The sequence below is a fragment of the Saccostrea cucullata genome, unplaced genomic scaffold (assembly GCF_032062105.1).
Source record: "Saccostrea cucullata isolate Sc308-1 unplaced genomic scaffold, CSIRO_AGI_Scuc_v1 ctg10632, whole genome shotgun sequence".
Taxonomy (NCBI): domain Eukaryota; kingdom Metazoa; phylum Mollusca; class Bivalvia; order Ostreida; family Ostreidae; genus Saccostrea; species Saccostrea cuccullata.
The window spans coordinates 1-20868 of record NW_026922847.1 but is presented as its reverse complement, the minus strand read 5'-3'; the positions used below and the strand labels follow the sequence as shown (position 1 = coordinate 20868).

At 39.0% G+C, this 20868-nt stretch overlaps 1 pseudogene; it reads right to left on the bottom strand.

Moving 5' to 3' along the window:
* Positions 1–98: 98 nt before the first annotated feature.
* LOC134262590 (uncharacterized) lies at positions 99–2172 on the bottom strand (annotated as a pseudogene).
* Between the last annotated feature and the right edge of the window lie 18696 nt (positions 2173–20868).

Below are 20868 nucleotides of genomic sequence, written 5' to 3'. Positions count from 1 at the left end.
CAGTGATAGTATAAGCAAACTTTTTTTAGATAAACATTTATTGGGATATTAATATGTGATCAAATCCTCAAAAAAAACTCAGTTTTTTTCTAATTTGACCTACCCATATCAATATTCCTATAAATGTTTAAAAACGATGGCTAATTTCTTTATTGAAGAACATTTACATTTTAAGGTATGAAGATGATATGCGTGAAACAAAAAACTCGACAAGTTTAGGCATCATCAAAGAACAGAAATCTGAATCAAAATATATCCTCTCTATAAAACAGTTGCTCTGCCTAGCTGCAGTCCATACAACAAAGTCACCCACGCACAGCCCATGATGGCCATCTCCCCTTTGTATTTGGGCATAATGCTTGTGATCTCTTCTCAGTCTGGGTCCTTCATCAGTGTCTTCTAAGAAAAAACCTTCTCTTCCAACCAGTTCATGCACCTGTTATATGTATCCCAATACAAAGTTGCTAAAAAAAGTATGACTGCTAACTAATAGAACTTAATAAAGTGAACATGTACATACCTCTTTGTCAGTAATGACTTCACTGTTGATAGAGTAAGGGCATTTAATTTCCACAAACTCCTCTTTCATTTCCCTCTGGCATGGACTCATCATATACCCATCCATCACTGGTTGCTCCCAGAAATGCATGGGATGGATATATGGTGAGTCCAGACCCCTCTACTCTGAGATTGGTTATGGCATTTTGGAGGGCCAAGTAATCTTTAAGGGCATTTTGCTCATTTTCCACACCCCACTTGACTGGGGAAGGTAGTGTCTGGTACCTGAAATATTGTTGTTGATGTGCTATGCTACTTGATTCAATGCAGACTAAAAATGTAGGGATTATTATAGTTTTTTAAGATTTTAAACATATTCTAATCTTTTACCTGTCTAAACTTGATCCATTAATAATCTGCTTCACTAGGCTTTGTGGATTTTTTCCAGATTTCAGAACTAGACCAAATAATGAACTGGTTATTCTTCCTCTCTGCAGATCCCTCCAAATATCACATGTTCTTTGGCCTCTTGTTCTCTTCTCAATGTAGGCACTTAGGCTTTCTTCAATAGAAACTGGAATGGGCACTGTAACAATAATGTTTTTGCTTTTAGATAAAGATTATTATCAATTTATACCATAGATTTACAAAAAACTTTTTCACTTACAGTTCTCCTCAGACAAGACAAGACTTTTCATTGATGTCTCCAGGGGATCCTCTGTTGTCTTGACTTCAATTTCCTCAGATGGATTAGGTGTCTCATCTGGAATGGTCCATAAGTGACTCATGCCTAGAATGAAAATTTTGATGTTTTGTAAAGCTGAATATTTGTATTAATTCTTTTTTGTGGTTTTTGTGTGTATAGACTGTAATATACATGTACATTGCATTTTTTTGTAAAGCAAAATTACAAACATTGCCTTTTAAATTTTAATCAGCTGTTCTTATGCCTACACGTTGATAAACATGTTTAACACTTTTGTTTCTACCAGTGAGTTCACATTTTCCTTTCGAAATTAGTAAATTGATTTATCAAGATTTTGAAAATAAATCTTAAACTGAACCGATATTTAGTCTTATCTAACATGAATTATGTATTGTTTTCTATACATTAAAATGAACGATGAATACTTCTTTTATACCAGTTTTGGGAAATATTTTTTTTAACATCATCAAATGTTCCATGGCATGTGTGGAATCAAAGTCTCTCTCTTCAGGATGCCGAGGATCAAAGTCTAATTGTTTCCTCTCATGGTACTCCAGTTCCCCCTCTGTTGTCAATTTCGGTCGCCCGAGATTCCATTCCCTCAAGGGCATGGGGTCCATCTTCAGTGGACGAGGGACGTTCCACTGACATGGCGGTGAGGTTGCACTGTCTGCCTTTAGCACCTCTGTGAGATGCATATGGTGTAAATAAAACAACAGTCCTCCAATGTGGCTGCATGTTTGGGCTAGACTACATCAAAAAAATATATGTAGAATTTGTTTGTGATTTAGGAAGTTATCAATTTTTTTATTTCTTTAACTTTGTATTTTTCATGTTAGTTTCTACAATTATGCGTACCCAATGGGACATTCACAATAGGCATACTGAACTGTAGTCCTATCCTCAACACAGAGAAAAACTTTGTACTTCAATTTTTTCATGGAAGCTAAGCAGTCAGCCCTGATGTAGTCCAGGACTCGTCAATCTAAGTTGAATTTATAAATGTTAAACATCTGAGATAAAGAACTTTTAGATAGAAAGTTACCATTTATCTAAATAAGGGTTTATTCTCTTCATCATAGTCCGTCTTCGCTCATCATTTTCATTCTTATAGTAATCAATATTTCCATTAAGTAAACAGTTCAATATGTTATATATTCATTGTAGAATTTCATATGAAAGGTCAAAAATAAACTGAAAAAAAATTTATATAGGCATAGTTGAAATGTTAAAAAAGGATGGTTTAAATACTAGTATACACAAACATACTAGTATGCTTTTTTTAATGCCTATTAAACCATCATACCTGAGCTGTCATTATATGTGATATGTCTCCAGCCTCAAAATGCTTGACTGCCCTATCTAAACCCTTGAAATTCTTCACCTGTCTCCCTTCTGTTGTTTGTCTTAAAATCATATGATGGTAGATCTGTTGAAAAGATATTTTGGGTAGGAAGGTGGGCGTGGCAGGGGAAAACGACGCAGACTGTAGAGGGGGGAGGTTTTCATGTCCAGAAATCTCGGGCACAGTACCCACCAATGCCAGTGTCTGAAACTTAGTTGGTATTTCAGCGAGAGACCCCCTTCTTTTCCTGTTCTGGTCATTCAAATTCTCCCGGGAAGCCATCGTCGTATTGATCAACACGGAAGTGCCCCCTTTGTGTACTAAACTCGGTTCTCGATTTTATTTCATATTTCTATCTAAATATTATGTTTATTTATGCATAATCAACACAAGAAAGGTCTAAATATGTTAGGAAAACAGAAAACAAACACACTTTCATATAAGAATCCTTTTATTTCCATCAAGTTACTACCATGTCGTAGTAGTCAGCGTAACCTATGTAAACAAGTTGCCCTGCGGAAGTAGTTATACGCATGCGCGGAAGTTATCGTGAAACGGTCTATTCATGTTGTCGAATCTCCGCAAGATTTTACCCCAGTGAAAAAGGCTTGTAATCTACCTTGTAGGTCGTTTAAAGTTGTTTCACATTGTTTATAATTGTGATTATGTTATCCCTCACCTATATGTTTAATGTCAGCTATGCTAAATAGCCCATTTCTGTGTAATTTGAGAAAATGTTTTTGTCATGTGCTTAAAGTATGGCCTGCTATTCATGTCATCATTTAAAAAGTCAATCCTAAATAAAATCTGTCTTTAAAAATAATACATTTTACAAATGACATTTAATATGATTAGAGTATAGGAATCCATATATATAAGAGATATTATTTTTGTATTACATTTATAAGAGACATTGTCTCATGTAATTTAAATCATAATAACAAAATGGGTTTTATTTTTGTATACAGTCCTCAAACCTGGAAGATATGTTTTGTTCCTAACCATCTATAATCCATTCTCTATGAAGTGAAGCCTGGCTGTTGGTCTTCCTTTGGGAAATATACAGTGAAATAACTAACATAAAAACAAAAACAAAACTTGAATCTAAAAAAAAAAGTTTCAATGAGATATCATTTTAATTTATTTAATTATTATTAAGATAATTATTTTAAATGTTTATATTTTTAAAATGGAATAAAAAAAAAATAAAATCTGATAATGGAAATCAATACTATAAAGATAGCAAGTTTTTTATCTTTAAGTGCTAATAAATTTCTGAATTTTCCATTAAAATATTTGACATTATATCACAGGGGAAAAGAAAAAAACTACTTGAGTGTTTCTACTGACCCCCCAGAGATCTGCTTATGAGTGCATGGGGACTGCGGTGGACCTTCATCTCCGGTTTAAAACAGACATTAGAGTATGACAGATAAAAAAGGTACTTTTTTTCTTTATTTTACATCACATGAAAACACACAATTAATGATGAAGAATGTACACATGTTTTTCATAAGTGTGTACAAATTGTTCAATATAATGTCTATAATGAATCCAATTTCCTTGGGCTAGTCCACACCCAATCTTGTAAGGAAAAGCATAAGTCTGGTAAGGTAAACTTTCCCCCATTTCTTGTAAACAGGCTTGAAACCATTGCTCTCTGTTTTGTGGGGTATCCTGATAAGTGGAAATTCTTTTAGGTCGGTGACTTGGTTTTCCATAATCCCATTGAGCTAGTAAACAAATGACCACAGGAGTTTGTGAGGTAAACACCTTAATAGTGCCTGGAATTCCTCTATCTTCTCCTACGGCTAAATTTCTAGTCCCTAGAGGTCTGCGAGTGGCATAGAGATTGGCTTGTGGGAATTTCTCTGCAATACTTTGACTCAATCCATGAGCTTTTACAGTTAAACAATTACATTGATGAACAATAGCTTCTACCTCACAGTTGAGTAAATCACCTTGTATCTCCTGGAGACTCATGATGTAAAATGAATCTATTTTTTAAAACACCCTTGTTTTTATAGAACAACAACAAGAATTTTTAAAAAAAAAAACAAGTTTTTTATTCAGGTAAATCTACAATCTCTTGGAACTAATTCTCTGTTTCTCACATCAGGTTTTAGAACTCCATATTCTTCATAGTCACCTTGTCTATAAAAAGTTCTTTCCAATTCTGGGGTGCTGTAAGACATCTCAAAACAGGTTAATTTATGAATCTTTCTGTACATGTATCTCCCTTGAACTCTGTTTTTCATTTGAATGAATCCTCTCACATGATGAAGTTGTCCAGTTTCTGGATGCCTTTCTTTTTGTAAGATCAAGTATTGATAATCACTTCCAATGATTTGATCTACATCTTCCTGTCGGCACCCAGTTAAATTAAATATCCAGTTATTGGCTATTCTACCTCTGTCTTGTTTTAAGTAAGCAATATATCCATTGCCTGTATTTTCTTTCTGTTTATTTTGATAATGAGCCTTAATATCCTCCAAGAGTTTGTTTGGTCTTATGTTTTCTTTTTCCTCCTCCTCCTCCTGAGGTTTATATTCTACAGGATGTTCTTCCATCAAGGGAGGTGGTATAAATACTGCAGGATGTTCTACCATCAAGGGAGGTGGTATGATATCTTTTCCTCCCTCCTGTATAAGTAACCATTCAGTTTCCTTTAATCTAGTGTTCTGACTCATTTCTTTACTGGAGGTGTTACCCATAATGAAGCCAGTCCACAACTGAGGTGTGTTTTATACCATGTTTACTATTTATACCTTTTTTAAAATTGTATTTATTTTTACCAATCTTTAAAAACCCCTCAACACTTTTTGTTTTGTGTTTTTGAAAAAATCTATGGTTAAAGGGAGATAACCTATTTTTAAAAAATGACAAAAAACCCACAATTTTTTTTTCTTTTCTTTTTTATTTATTCGATGGGAGCGGTGTAAATTGTTGGAAATGGGGTAATATTCATTTCCTTCACACGCACAGGTTCAACACGCACAGGAATCGGGCTGTAACATGATGTGTCTACTAGGATTCGGTTTTCACAAATGAACCTTCTGTTCCCTGGACTGGTCTATTTTCTAAATGACGTTTTCTTTTAGGAATTCCTCCTTGTTTTTTCCTTTTTCTCTTAGGACCCCCTCGGGCTAACAGGATTCTTCCTCTCCCTGTCTGCTTTCTTCTTTTTCTTCTTCTTCTTCCTTGACCTGTTTGTCCTTTTTTCTTCTTCTTCTTTCTAAAGGGTAAAGAGACTCCTCGATTGAAAGCAAATAGACCTGTATTTTTGGCCGCATTGAGTCCGTGGGTTAAAAGAGCATTTCGGATGTTTTTTCTTTTTCCCACCACATCCCTGCCTATCTTCACTCCGGCCATGATGGCTTGTTGTTTCCCATGTTTGAGTAAATCTTTGACAAATCCTCGACCTTTTTGTGGCCCCATGGCTAACTTGGTCGCTTCTTTGAGAGTCAAACCTGAGCCTATGCCCGGTAGGGGTATGTTAGGGACTGCTGCCGAGAGGAAGTTTAAAAAATTTCCTCCTTTTTGAGGTTTCATGTGAGTTAAAAGCCTACCCAATTTGAGTAATCCTGTAAGAGGAGTTCCCGATAGATTATCCAAGGGAAGGGCTCCCACCAATCCAGAGATGATAGAACCTACTGCTCCGCCTTTTTGACGTAATAAACCTTTATGATAAGTCCAACTGTGTCCTCTTTGTCTCAGTAATCCGGGATGATACTGCATGGTTCATGTCGCTTGTTCAACTGACCTTTATATCCTCGGGGGACTTCCTTTTATACCCTTTACGGCTGAATACAATACAGACAGCAGACCAGGCAAGCCACCACGCCCAATAAGATGGAACACAATAACGGTACATTCATCTCAGTATACTTTTCTGAAATGAAGTTTCACCACTGATTTACCACTTACAAAGGGCATGGGAGTCCCTAAAGGAGTCATGATGTGAATCTCAATGGTATCGAAATGTTTTTTACTTAGTTTCAAATATTCCGCTCGAATGGGTTCCCATTTGGCTTGTTTTGAATCCTCCAAATGAAATGTACAAGGCACCACTCTTAAGAGTTTCAAGGCATTGGAGCCTACCGTCTGGGGTTGAATCAAGTCACAATAGACATACATGGATTTCAGATTTTCATATAAATCCACAGTACTGTTTCCCAAGTAACTAATGTTGATCCATTTGGTCATGTTTTCTGTATCGTTCTGAAGAATGACCTTCTGACCGTCCATGCCTAGCTTATAAGCTAGGGATGTGGGGAAACGAATGCATAAGGGAGTAAGCATTTTTTCATTGATTTGATACATCACTCGATCATAGGTCTCGTAATATACTAATTTCATAGATTTTTCTTCATTTCCATCACCAAGGGTTTTCCATATTTTTTTCAATGATCTCTCTAGTCCTAGACTTATTTCCTCTGTTAAGGCCTTGGGGTGAGTGTAAGGCCCGGGTCTGAAGTGAATTCGTCTAATTTCCATCTTGCTATCTAGTTCAACGAGTGCAGGTCGTTTAGTATGGGCCCAATCGAGCAGTACAGGACATTGACGTAATGGCATTGGGTCTAAGGTTTTCATTTTAAATCTGCCATAAACATTGGGGTTTTTGATATGGCGAGCATAAGACTGAGGAACCAGGATGTCAAAATAAGCCTCCTTTTCTGTAATGTTTTTCAATGAATTGGGATACATCATTTCTGTTAAAGCCACTTCCCATTCTCCGTCGGTTAAATCTAGGGATTGTGGTAATAAGGTTTTAAATTGAGCAGTCGTATTGCTAGAAAAAGAGGCCATAGACCCATCACTGGGTAAAGTCATGTAAAACCCACTGCTCTCGGCCATGTTCAATCTAAGACTGAGACTCTAGACCTTAAGACCTTTGTATTTATAACAACACTTTTTTAAAAAAAATTCAAAACATTTATTCAAAAAATTTACACATCTATTTCTTCTTCTTCTTCTTCTGATGATCGGTCCTCAATCACTCGAGTCAACAAATGTCCTTTCTTTTCCACCGAGTCTTTAATCTGGGAAAAGGGGATGCGACAATACAAGTACTCTGTAGGACAATAATGAGGTGGAAACATCAGTCCTTTTTTCTCCATCTTGAAATAATATTTCAGACAATCTCCAATGTCCGAGTACCATGAACTTTCATTCTGAATGGTGTTGATGGGTGTCAGTCGATTCCTTTGAGTACAAGTAACCCATTTGAATTGCTGATAATGTTGGTTGATTTTCACCCTCACTCTAGATCCTGTTAGAGGATAGGGAATTTTCATTCTTTTTTCCAACCACACATTCTCCAGGTAATAGCCTGGATGATTTTCAAAGAAATCCATGATGGCTCCTATTTTAGTTTTCATCCACCCTCCTTGCATGTACATACACTGACTAATGGGACTCTCACAATACCAACGATACTGCATCTTTGAAACAAAAAACACGTCTGACTTGTTCAGTGTCCTTTTTCAGAATGAGAGAGGGTTTGTTATATACCTCTTGATAAAACCTTTCACCTATTTTTATTTTATTTTTTAAATTTTTATTTTTTAAATTATATTTTATTTTTAAAACAAACAACAAAACAACAAAGAATTTTTAAACACAAATTTTTATTCAAGTAAAAATACAAAAAAAGAATTTTATTGTCCTTCATATCGGCATAAGGGGCATTTCTTGTAGGAAGTCTCAAAGAGTTTCTTCACACACTTTTCACAACACGGATATTGCCGGCATTGTCCGCATTTCCATTTTCCTCGAGTCTTTTCCTGGCAGCACATCATACATTCTTTCAAAGGTCTGTTCCTGGTCATTTTCACCCATCGGGGAGGCGGTATGTTCTCAATTCCTTTCTTCCAGATGAAATATTTCAGGCACCAGCTACAACCACAAGTCTCCATGGAAGGGGGGTCATCTACCATCCAGTGTGGCATAGGTTCTCTACATTTACTACATCCCCAGTACCAATCAACAACTTCTCCCGCATCGTTGTAGCCGACGTATTTATGTATCTCTTTCGTCTTCTCATTGCAGTGATAGCATATTGTTTTTTCTACATCAATCCAATAGATAATTCTCCACACAAAAGACATGATGGCTAAATAATGAGTGCAGGGTACTCCCAGCTCCGCTTTATATACCTGCTGTGAGCCGTGTGCACCTTTGACCTACCTTTTTATACCTGTAAGGACCGTGTGCAAAAAATTAGGGGGCGTGTGCATCAATACGATAGACCTACGTTTTTTATGCTGACTACACAGGTATTACTTGGCAGCGATTCAAATCCGTGATTGTGACGTCATCATGACAAAGCTAGTGTATATAGAGCGCTCTGTTATGTGTATATAGAGCGTTTAGTTGTATGTGTGTATATAGGGGAAAAAAATAACTAACAACACTAGAATTTTTTTGGTTTTTTCTTTTTATTTTTTTATTCATAACAACAACAACAACAAGAACATCATAATAACAAACATTCAAAACTTCTGTTCAGTTCTTTTTGTATGGGAAAAGGTCTCCTCATGTACAAATAGTCTGTTTCACAAGCACAGTCCATGATATCGTATCCTTTTACGACCACTTCTTCCAAATAGTCTTTCATACAATCTCCAGCTTTTTTCATCCATTTCCCATGAATCCAAGTCTTCTCGGGTCCCTGTGTTCGGTGAGCCAAGACGTAATTGACTTTCCATTTAAATTCTCCATATTTAGGTGATCTGGGTCCTAATAAGACCATGTGTTTGCTTCTTTTGCGGTGCGGTAACTTGAATCTCTTATACAGGTAGATTTCATTGAGACCTGTTTGTCCTGGATTCTTATCAAAGAAATCTTGAATACATGTCTCTTTGTTTTTCATCCATTCTCCTTTGTGACTAGTCCCTTCAGGTTCTACTATTTTCCAACGATACTCTGAGCTTAAAAAATCCATGATGTGTGCTCTGTCCCTCACTCAGATCAGAAATGATCTTCTTAGGCTTATGGTGTCTCCTTTTTATATAGAGGGGTGTATCTATTTTTAGATTCCGGGATTAACTGGGTGAATTGGTCTTCTTGACCCTAGGGGTATGATGTATCATGGTAGGACTAGGCATGATGTAACCGACCGAAGAACTCACACAGACCATCCAATATTCTCGATTAGAATCGTGTAAAGCTAACATGACCACACTGGTGATGATGAGGGAAATACAAATGAATAATTGTGCAAAATACACAATTTCTTCTCGAGGAATATTCTCTCCACAACATTTCCAATGAGGTGTTATTTGATGAGATCCGTTTGGGGAATCCATGAATCGAAACTAGGGGGATATCCTTTCCACCGGACTTTGACTTCTTGAATGATTTTCTTCCCGACTCGTCGCTTTTTATACCCCAAGATTTCCTCTACTTCGTACACGTCGTCTTTTTTAATGATCTGTTGTAATTCTTTCTCGTAAAAAGTCCCTTCTAATTCCTCCTGGTTGTAATCTTGTACTCGATACACGTAAGGATACCGACCGGGGACTCGTCGAGCAATGGTAAATATTTCCGTGGTCCAGTTCGGTAAATATCCTTTTTCAAAAGTGCGTTTAGCTTTACTGATGCGCACTTTATCTCCTGTTTTAAACTTGGGGGGTTTTTTGGTTTTAGGTGATGATTCTTCCCCATATAAAGTTTTCCAGACTTTTAACACATTGGAGGGCTTCACTTGAGCTGGGGTTCTTTGGATACTGCGATGATAGGTATGATTGTAAGCATACACTAAATCCGGTAAGATCTCTAAATACCGTCTGGTTTTATTCCGAGTGAAATATCGCCACATGCGTGCTTTGAGGGTTCTCTGAAATCGTTCCACGATACTGGCTTTGGTGTCCGTATTGCGAGTGGTAAAGAAATGAATGGATTTAAACGCCTGTAAGAATTCTCGATTGGTAAATTCTTTGCCTTGATCCGATTGAATGCGGACGGGACGTCGACCGTCTTGTCGGAAAATCTCTTGTAATCCTCGAATCATTTCTTTCCCCGTTTTCTGTTTTAAAGGCACCACCCATGCATATTTAGATAAGACGTCAATGGCACACAATAAAAAGGTATAACCGTCATTATGTTTCTTTAAACTGGACACATCCGCTAAATCTAATTGCCATTGTTCGTCTATATCCGTCACTCTGGTCTGTTGTCTCCGGAATTTTCGGTGAATGGGTTTATGTAAGGTATAGGTATCTTGCTCTTTTAACCATTCTCGTATGGTGTTTAAAGAAATCTTATGTCCCAGACTTTTGACCTGACGATACAAAGTCTGTATGCCTCCATACCCTCTCTTAGGATCGTAATAAATCTCTGTTAAAATGTCTTCTACTCCCTTCTTCTTCTTCTTCTTCTTCATTTCTTAGGCAATGATAGCCAATTTTCCTCGATTTGTTCTAATTTCTTATTGGCTTCTTCTTCTTGGGCTTTTAATTGCTTTTGGGCTCGATAGGGACTATATTTAGGTGTGAATTTTTTTAACACCCTTGATCTTGCCTCTACAGGTCGACTAATAGGGGTCAAAAAAGAAGAGGAAGCATCCTGAAATCCGCTCTCTTCCTCTTCGTCGTCGTCGTCACTCAAAGCCCCTTTAGGAGTACTGATTTTTCCTGGTTTCTGCATGGCTTTTATAAGGTCTCGATTTTGCAAGTAAGTCATGGGAGTACGGGTCTCTTTTAAAGCTTGAGCAAATTCATCTAATCCTTTAGGCACCGGACGATTTTTCAAGGATCTGGTTCTCATGTTTTCGGCCATTATATCCACAATGTTAGAATCGGGCACTTTTTGACCTCGATAACTGATTTCTCCGTCTTTATCCCAAGTCAAGACGTTGGTTTTCTTTAAATGATTTAATAATAATTCAGCTTTCCTTTGCATGGGTTTATTCACACTTTGAATGATTTGTTGATCGATCTCGGGGTCTGAGGCTGCTAGTGGTGCTGCTGCTACTGCTGGAGCTGCTGCTGCTGCTGCTGCGGGGGCTGGGGCTGCTGGTGCTGCTGGGGCTAAGGGTGCAGGGGTTTTTTTGGTAGTCGTTGGCTCTCTCGCTTGTTGTAAATAATTCCTATACCGATGAAGTTCTTGACCGTATAAAGCCACTTTTTCTTCTGGAGTTAAATCTTCACGTCTGGTAATCTGGTCCAATTCTTGACCTATACTCAGAGTAGATTGAAATTCCGGAGGTTTGGGGAGTTTACCTTTGAGTTCATTCAACAGAACTTCAGGTACTAACACCATTTTACGACTCATTTTTGTATCTTGTTGTTCCTCTTCTTTTTAATGGCTTTATAGACAGAATGTCCGGCATCCAACAGTAAAGGTGCTGCTGAGATTAAAAGGGGTAAAATACCTCCTCCTTTTTGTTGTACTAATAAAGCTCGTCGTTTCTGTATGGATTGGGGTCGGACCAGTCTCCTTAAGATGTGTTTCTTAGGAGCTAGTTTTCGTTTCTGAGCCGAATTGAGAGGTAACACCCCTTTTAATAGGTTGTAGACGATCTCACAAATTTTCAGAATACAATCTCCAGAACAATGTTTTAAAATCCCCGTTTTTAAAGACGAGGAATAGTGAGGGTCCGATAACACTCTTAAAAGAGGGGCATGCGCTCTTAATCGCGTACAACATCCCTTTTTCTTCTTGGCCATCTTTGAAAACAATGAAGAGAAGTCTCTCATGTCACTCCCTTTTATAGTGTTAAGGAGGGGCATATCCTCCGTGTTTGTCGCTCTCGTGTTTATCTCTCGCTTTCTCCCTGACATAAATTTTCCCACAATATCGACATTTATATCTCAGGCCTTTAGGTAGTTGAGGGGTGGAGGCCGTCAAGGGTTGAAAACGTGTGATTTTAGGGACATGAATGGGAACTTTAATTCCAGGGGTAGAGGAGGAGGAGGGAATGCCCACATTCACTCGAGGAAACACTTCTAAATCGCTGGCTCTTTGACTACCTATGGGTCCCATAGCACGATCCATTCTCAGTTCTGCTTGTTTCTTGAGCAATTCTCCTATGGTCTTTTGTCTTTGTTCCTTATAATACTGATTGATTTCGTTTTTTAAACTTTCGGGCATGGCTTTACGTTGAGCTAGAGTTTGAGGAGCAGATTTTCGCCTTTTCGCTGTTTTCTTGGGAGGGGCTTTTTTCTTGGGTGGGGCTTTTTTCTTCTTAGGAGGGGCTTTTCTCTTCTTCTTTTTTCTGCTCTTTTGAGCTGCTCCTCCGACACGGACCATCCAATCTGGAAACACTCTTTGTTTCTTATTATCGACTCTTACCACTACACTCTTTAAACGACGAACCCGCCGTTTTTTAGGACTATTCCATTTGAATAAATGACGAATGATGACTCCACCTAGAAATCCAGCACCTCCGCGTTTTAAAATAGCTGTTTTTCTGTCTTGATCACTGGCCGATTGATCGGCTATGATCTTTAAATCTTGACGATGATTATTAATAAACTTTTGGGTCTGTTTATTGATAGGTAAGACCCCTTTCATTAAATTGCGAGCTCCCATGGCAAACCAATTCAATAAGGCTTTACGCCCTAATTCGATTAAATGGGCTCGCTTCGCGGGATCTCGTTCCCGCTGTAAACGTCGTAAGGTTCTCACTAATTTACTCTTGGCTGATGGAGCCATGATGAGATTGAAATGAACAATGACTCAGAAGAGTGTGAAACACTTTTATTTATACTCTTGAGGCATGTGTACAGTCAACATTTCAAACATTCGACTTCTCAATCGGTATTGGTCTGGGGTCTGGGGACTCAAGTCCACGAGAAGATATCCGTGAGGTATCTGGGTGGCTTCTTGATAAGCAGACATCAAATGAGGTAAAGCTAGCTGACGACTCAACACACTGATCTGAGATTTGTCTCTGGGATTTTTGAATAAGACTAAATAATGAGCATTCAAACTAATGGTGCGATGAGAGGCGGCTCGATCAAATAAATTCTGAGTGATGTAAATCACACTGGTATTCCGATGATGCGCTTTACGGGTAAACCAATCCACAATAGATTCGATGGCTTTTCCTCCCATCATGTCGTCAAAAATGAGTAAATGGGGCACACTCAAATTGGCTACTAATTTCTCGTCGTCTTCTGGAATATTTCGGATGAAAGATACCTTCTCTTTTAAAGAAGTGTAAGCGGGTTGCCATTCCCGATAACACCAGACGATTTTTTCGGGCATGGGGGTGATCACCATTGTTCACTAATGTCTTGATTTTTTTGCCCGGGCAACCACCATGGTAAACTCGTGTTTCAATTGAAAAGAAGGGAGGGGTGATCCAGTCTCTATTGTTCACTAATGTCTTGACGAATTCTGTTTTTTCGAGGGTCCCGTTCTGTTTTGTATCTATTGTTCACTAATGTCTTGACGAATTCTGTTTTGCCCGATTTCGAGGGTCCAGCAACCACCATGGTAAACTCGTGTTTCAATTGAAAAGAAGGGAGGGGTGTCTCCTCGGAATACATGTTGATCAATGAAGGAAAAGTTGGGTTCAGGGTCTTATTTATAGTTAACACAGAAATAGGCGTTTGGACTGTTGAATCTCGCCTCGACAGATGGGGCAAAACTGAAAGGAAGGAGCACACAAAGCACAGCAGCATACGTGTCCGCAAGGTAGAAAAACGATTTGTAATTCCTCGTCTAAACAAATGTGACATTTTCCTCGAGCCTGGACGTCTGGTTGTGGGTTCAGTAGAGGTTTGATCTCAGGTAAAGGTTTATATCCCTGTTGTTCTAAACCCGCAATAAACACATTCATCACCCACCCTCGTCCTTTATACAGATTGATGTAAGGACAATTGGGGTTCCAATATGCATGTTCTACACAAGGATCGTCCTCGGGATCCCAATTACTAAAAGTAAATCCACAATGAAAACAGGTAGCGTTATCTTTCACTCCCCTGTAGTAAAGCCCGGCTCGAGCTAGGTCTGGTATTTTTCCTAAGAGAGGTTCTGGCCATCCCTGCTCAAAAGTAGCTTCTCTCTTTGAGAGCCGAGCATACTGGGGATAACGCATGGGTTGATCTAGCAATTTCTCAGTCATGACTGAACTTTTGATTTGTATTGCTCCCCTTTTTATAGGGAAGAAGAAAAATAACAACACATAAAACAACAATTCAATTTTTTTTTTTTTAATTCAAAAAGTCAAACATATCAACATATCAATAACCATAAGGTAAAGTGTTATAATTCTCTACAATTTGTCTCTTGTCATACACAATTCTATACTTTTTCTCTAAAGGTTTGGTCACGAGCTCATGATCACGAGTCCTCTGGATTTTGTTGGGATAAGTTACTGTCACTTCCTCTATTTCTTCTTTCAGCATTTTTTCTAAAGTCTCTAGGGACACGATCTGGGAGGTACGATAGTTGAGAGTGATTCCTTTGACTTTATGAACCTCGGTTCCTTTGGCCGTCCGGTAACCATAATTTTTAGGGCCTGCCGACATGAATTTGATGATGTGATCCCCGTCTAATTCGTCGGTCCATTCTCCTAAACTATTGCCCAAGGTAGGATTAAAGGCTCCTTCCCGATGTTGGTAAATGATACTGTCCGTATCGAAATAAAGGACCCGATCTCCTAAAGGTTGTAAAGTCTCGTAGAGGTGTAAGCGGGCATGCGCGGTAGTAAAACAAGCCAGGACCACGTTTCCAAAGGGACATTCTTCGACGAATTCCTGTTTGTCTTGATAATTCACTAACATCTTGTCTTCATTGGGGTTCTCTTTATTGTCTAAGAGTTGCATGCCCTTGATGTCGAGAGTCGAATCTTGTAAGAGTTGCTGTAATTCCTCTTCTTCGTCCAAGTATCTGGTTTTGGGTAATAACAAGCGTTGAGCAAATTTTCCCCACAGACAATTTAAAAAGAGTTTAGCAATGGTTCTTCTCACTGGATTCTTCTCGATACTGAGAATGTCCATTCGGATGCCTGTTTTGTATAAGACTTCTCGAATGTAATCTTGTTCTTGTTCTGAGGTCTTACAGTCGAGGGGAAATCCGGAGGCTTCCTGTTTGATCTTGAGGAAGGTATCGATGTAAGATCTGAATAACTCTTGACTGCTTTCTTTAAAATGCCATACTTCGTAGATTCGATCTAAGGTATATCCCATGTCTAGGGCTTTATGTAATTCGGTCGTCACCCAAGTACCCGTGAGACTACGTTCCTGGTCGGTGTGTGGACATCGATCTTGAGACGTAGAGTCCTGTCGTTCGGCACACGTGCGACATAAGGGAAATAATAACTTGCCTCCCGTCCGATAAGGTAATACGGGGTGATAGAGGTCTCGGGGAGGTAAGACCCGACAGTGAATGAGACCGAAATAACTTCTCACGTCCTGGAACTCGTCTGTGATGATCTCGGGATGCCCTACGGGAAAAGGTCGGTGTTTCAACACGTAAGGGTATAGGGAACAAACGTCCACGTATCTCATGTCCCCTTCCTCACAATATAATCGGGTGGCATTGGTCCGACCTCCGTACAGGGCTTCTCGAGGTTTCAAAGGATCCGGAATGTCCAGGTTTCCTACAAATTGCTGTAAACTCTCATCTTTTTGCACTTGCTGATCGAAATCGTGCTCCCAGATACCACGGACGGTATACCCCATGTTTTCTAAATCGCCAGTCCTTCTGAGGGTTTCTTCGTGTAATTGCTGGTAAGTAAATTGGGTCCGATGAGGATGAGTTTCGGTCTGTAAACTGGGATAGCAGGTGGGGCATCCGTGCCAATAGCACCCGTAAAATTCGTAGACGGTGCGAGTCGCTTCCTGGTATCCGTCGACGGTATAATTTCCGATCTGGACTTCGCCCCCGTTTCTGGCGTGTTGTATGTGACATCCAGTCTGTTGAGTCATCCAGGTGAGCCACCGACAGGCTTTAGCCGAATATTGTCGTGCCGGTTGATACCCGAGGTTCGGAATGATGGCAATGGTGTCTTCAGGCATGAATTGTCGACGGTAGGCTAAATTAGCAGCACTGGCAAAAGTGATGGATTCCTGGAAAGGGTCCACATTGACCAAACTCTTGAGGGTGGCTCTAAACTTTGCACAGCATCGGCGTAAAATGTCGACGTCCGAGACACAATACTCTACAAACTCTTTCTGGAAATTAAATACTTTCCCCCTCTGTTGTTCGTACCATTCAAAAAAAGCCCGTCGTCCACTGATAGACATTTCGTCCGGATTGTAGAAAGCTGCCGGTGGATAAGGTCCTACGTAATTCTGGTTTTGTTCCGTATTGAAAAAGTGGGGGAAATAGCCTTTCTTCAATTCGTCGAATCCGAAAGCGGAGGGCATCTTGGCTAAAGCAAACGGTAAGAAATTATACGAGTCGATGAATTTCAGTCCGCATATTTCCATGTATAAGATCTTACTGCCGTTCATGATGACGTTAGGTTTCAGGCAAGAGGAATGCACCAGGTGATTCAAAATGAATTGTCCGTCGTAGCCTTTGAAGTTATGGGCGATGATGATGGCCTCGTCGTGTACTAAAGTGGAATTCTTAGTACCTGTAGTGGGTTGTAATAACCAGTCCATGAACTTCTTTAAGGTGTCTGGTCCTTGAAATAGGTGCTGACGGGGTCCCATGTGTTGACAATGAGGACAGGGTTGGTCTATGGGTAAGTGACTGCAATGTTGACAGACGCGGTGTGCCACACACAGATTAGGGATGTGAATGCCGGTTTCCTGAGTGCATTCGAAATCGAAATAGATGTAAAACTCTAAGGTCCCTTTCCCCTTCTTCTTCTTCTGGGGCTTCTGTTGTACGTAGCACTGATGATCGGTATCGACGATTTTCTTACAGATCTTACACTGTTTCTGTCCTCCGCATTTGTGATGAGGGAATAAATTCTTAGGTATCCAGGACTGACACTTCTCGCATTGTTCCATTAAATTGCAGACAGTAGTGGTGGTCTTCTTACTATGGGGTCTTAAATGATTTTCGTAGCAGGTCCTGTTCTTAAACATTCCATGGCATTCCTGGCATTTAATCTCGATCCCTTCATCGGGACAATTAGGGTGTTGTCCTAAACAATAGGTACAGCGATGAGGACACTTGGAACGATGTTCTGTGACATGACTGTACCCCACGTCGCAATGATCACAGTAATATTGGTTCCCCGTTACTCCCGGCATGGATATGATGGCATCGTAATGATGGTCGTCTAACAATATGTTCAAACAAGTTCCGTCTCCCCACCCTTTGAAGATGCGCTCTAAGGTGAGTTTACTCGAAGTAGACTTGAACTGAAATATTTTCAGTCGATACTGGGGAGCTAATACCTGTTGTAATTTCGTCCACTCTGCATATCCACAAGCTTGAGTGATATCACACTCGGCCTGTTCCATGAGGGCTATGGCTTCTCGTTTCTGGTTCAAGGATTGCCTATCTCCCTTCCGCATAGCAAGCCATTGTTTTTCCCATTCGGGGTCTGGATGTTCGGGTTTTTGACTGTGTAATCGAGTGACGACGATGGCTCTAGCTAAACAAAATTTATCCCAGGGATTGACGATCCGAACGATGGCTCTTTTATTGTTCTTAAAAGTCTCCTTATTCACTTGTAAATGTTTGGTTCTGTCTCCACCACTTCCCTCGGGATACTTGACCCGAAACATATCGAATTCCATGCCCCCGTCGCCCAGTTTGAACCCCTTTCTGGATTGTTGCACGGCTTCAATCTTGTCTAAAATGACGTCCTCGTTAAAATGTTTACATTGAGTAAACTCGTACCAAATCTCTGATTCCAGAGATTTGTGGCGTATGTTCAGGCGGAGGTAATCGTTAGGATTACACTGCATTTTCGATTTGAAAGTTTGTAACATGTGTCTGAATAATCGCCGAACGAATCCTCTGTTTTCTTCCTCTGGAAACTCCTTAAAAATCACAGTGTAAAAATCCTCTTGAGCTTTAAATTTTCTAGAGTGCACCCTTTCATTCACTTTGACTCGATAATACTGGGATATGGCCTTGGGTTTGGGTGGTGAATGAATAGGTAACTTTGACCCCTCATGCGCCCTAGTCCTTTGCTGTTGCTGTCGTTGTTTTTCTAGTTGAGCTCTTCTCTGTAATAGTCTGGCATTTCTTTTCCGAAGCTTTAATTCTCGCTCTTTATTTTCATCAAGAATTTGATCTAATTCTCTTTCCCGTAATTGTCGTTGTCGTTGTAGTTGTTGTTGTCGTTGTTGTTCTAATTGAGCTCTTCTCTGTAATATTTTAGCATTTTTTTCCCGGAGCTTTAACTCTTGCTCTCTTTTGTCATAAAGAATTCGTTCTAATTCTCTTTCCCTTTTTTTCCATTCTAATAATCGTTGAGCATGTAACTGTTTTTCTCTAGTAGAATCCATGACCCCCCACAGGCAGGGAGCTGGATCTGACTGTAGAATGAGCTGAAAGTAGGAGAAAAGCCGTATTTATACAGTGGATGACGTCACAATGCATAGGTAAGCATATTTTTTGCACACGGCCCTAAACAAACTTGAATAGCTGCCAAGTATTTACCTGTGTTGTCAGCATAAAAAAAAAAAAACGTAGGTCTATCGTATTTTTTGTACAGGGCCCCTACAGATGATGCAACAGGTATAAAAGTCGCTGCCAAAATCGTAGTAGCAGCAGCGTATAGTGTATAATGTAAACACAGTGTAAACACACCCCCGTATTTAGGGGGATTATATGTACTGAATTGACCCGGCTATCCCCCACAGGGGCTGCACTCCCTTGACCCACCTATCCCCTCCAGGGGCTGCACTCAGTTGACCCACCTATCCCCCCCAGGGGCTGCACTCAGTTGACCCACCTATCCCCCACAAACAATAAAATATTGAGATTAATTTTCCTTAAATATTACAACATTCTTTTTAAGATTTAAATATTGTTAAAAAAAAAAAAAAAAAAAAAAAAAGCAATGACAATCACCCTTGTGACTTTATAACAGACATTTTAAAAAGTTTTACTGTTTAAACTAATGTCTTGGGAACAAATTATTTATTTTATACGGGAATATTTTTTTTTTTGGTTGAATACCGTTAATGCCAAAAACTCTTATATTCAATGTTAAGAAATCTTCGATTATTGAATGAATCCGTCAATAAATGTACTTTTCTTCTTCATTAAGGTATTCAATTTATATAATGAAGGGATTTTGAACGATTTGAAATAATTTTAACCTAGTTAAAATGCATTGCTAGATAACGATAAAAGTAAATTAACCAAATTCACACGGCTGATAACATGTAAGAAGACAGTCATTTTGCACGTTCAAAAGTTTTTGAAGAGTTATCTGCCCTTGATGAAAATAAAATTTTTTTTGATTTCTCAAAATTTCTGTGGTGAATAATTTATTTTATTTCATAGTTAAAAAAAGAGGGAGTTTATGCATATTTTCACCAAGAGATTTGTTTGAAATTCAAATTACATTTTTTACAATATTTGATAAAAACATGTGCTGCCTATAGACTTCAATGTAAAATTCAAGATGCAATTAATTGGACAATAATCAGAATTTTGTACATTCCTTTGGTGGAGCATTTTTATTTGATGACCTCTTTAAATTGCTACTTTGATTAAAATTATCGGACTGTTCATTTATTGGGTACAAAATATGGTCGTTATACATCGAATACCTTAAAAGAATGTTCATTTTCATTTGTCCATATGATGCAGTCATTAATTATAAAAAGAATAGCACCAATTAGCATCGTTTTATTCGTTTGTAGAATGGAACATTTTATATCAACGATACCCGAGATAACCTCGAGAGCTTTAACAGTTCCATAAAGAAAAGGATACCCCCTCTTTAACAGACTGACACGCGCCTAGCTGTATTGTACATCATCATAACCAGCACGGCCTTACTGGTGGGGACACTTGGTAACGCTTTCATTATCCTGGTATGGACCGTCCTCAGAGACCTCAACAAACGTGGGAAAGAATTCACCGTCAACCTGGCACTGGCGGATCTCTGTGTCACTGCCATAGCCGACCCCATGTGTATTACTGGTATATTTTAATATTTTGTAATGTTTATCTTTGTTTTGAATAGCTGAGTTTAAAGCTAAATTGCTGTGGTTTCATCAATGTTCGTTGCCATCAATTTTCATGGATTTTGTGCAATATACATTTTCGAGGAGACGTAATTTCGTGGACGAAAACATTGTCTATACAAATGAATAACACATTTCTCAATTCAATGAACAGTTAATTTTGTGGGTCTGCAACGAATATTGATGAAACCACAGTCTTTTTATAGCAATACAAAATAGTTACGCTATATTTTGTATTTAAGGTGTCACAC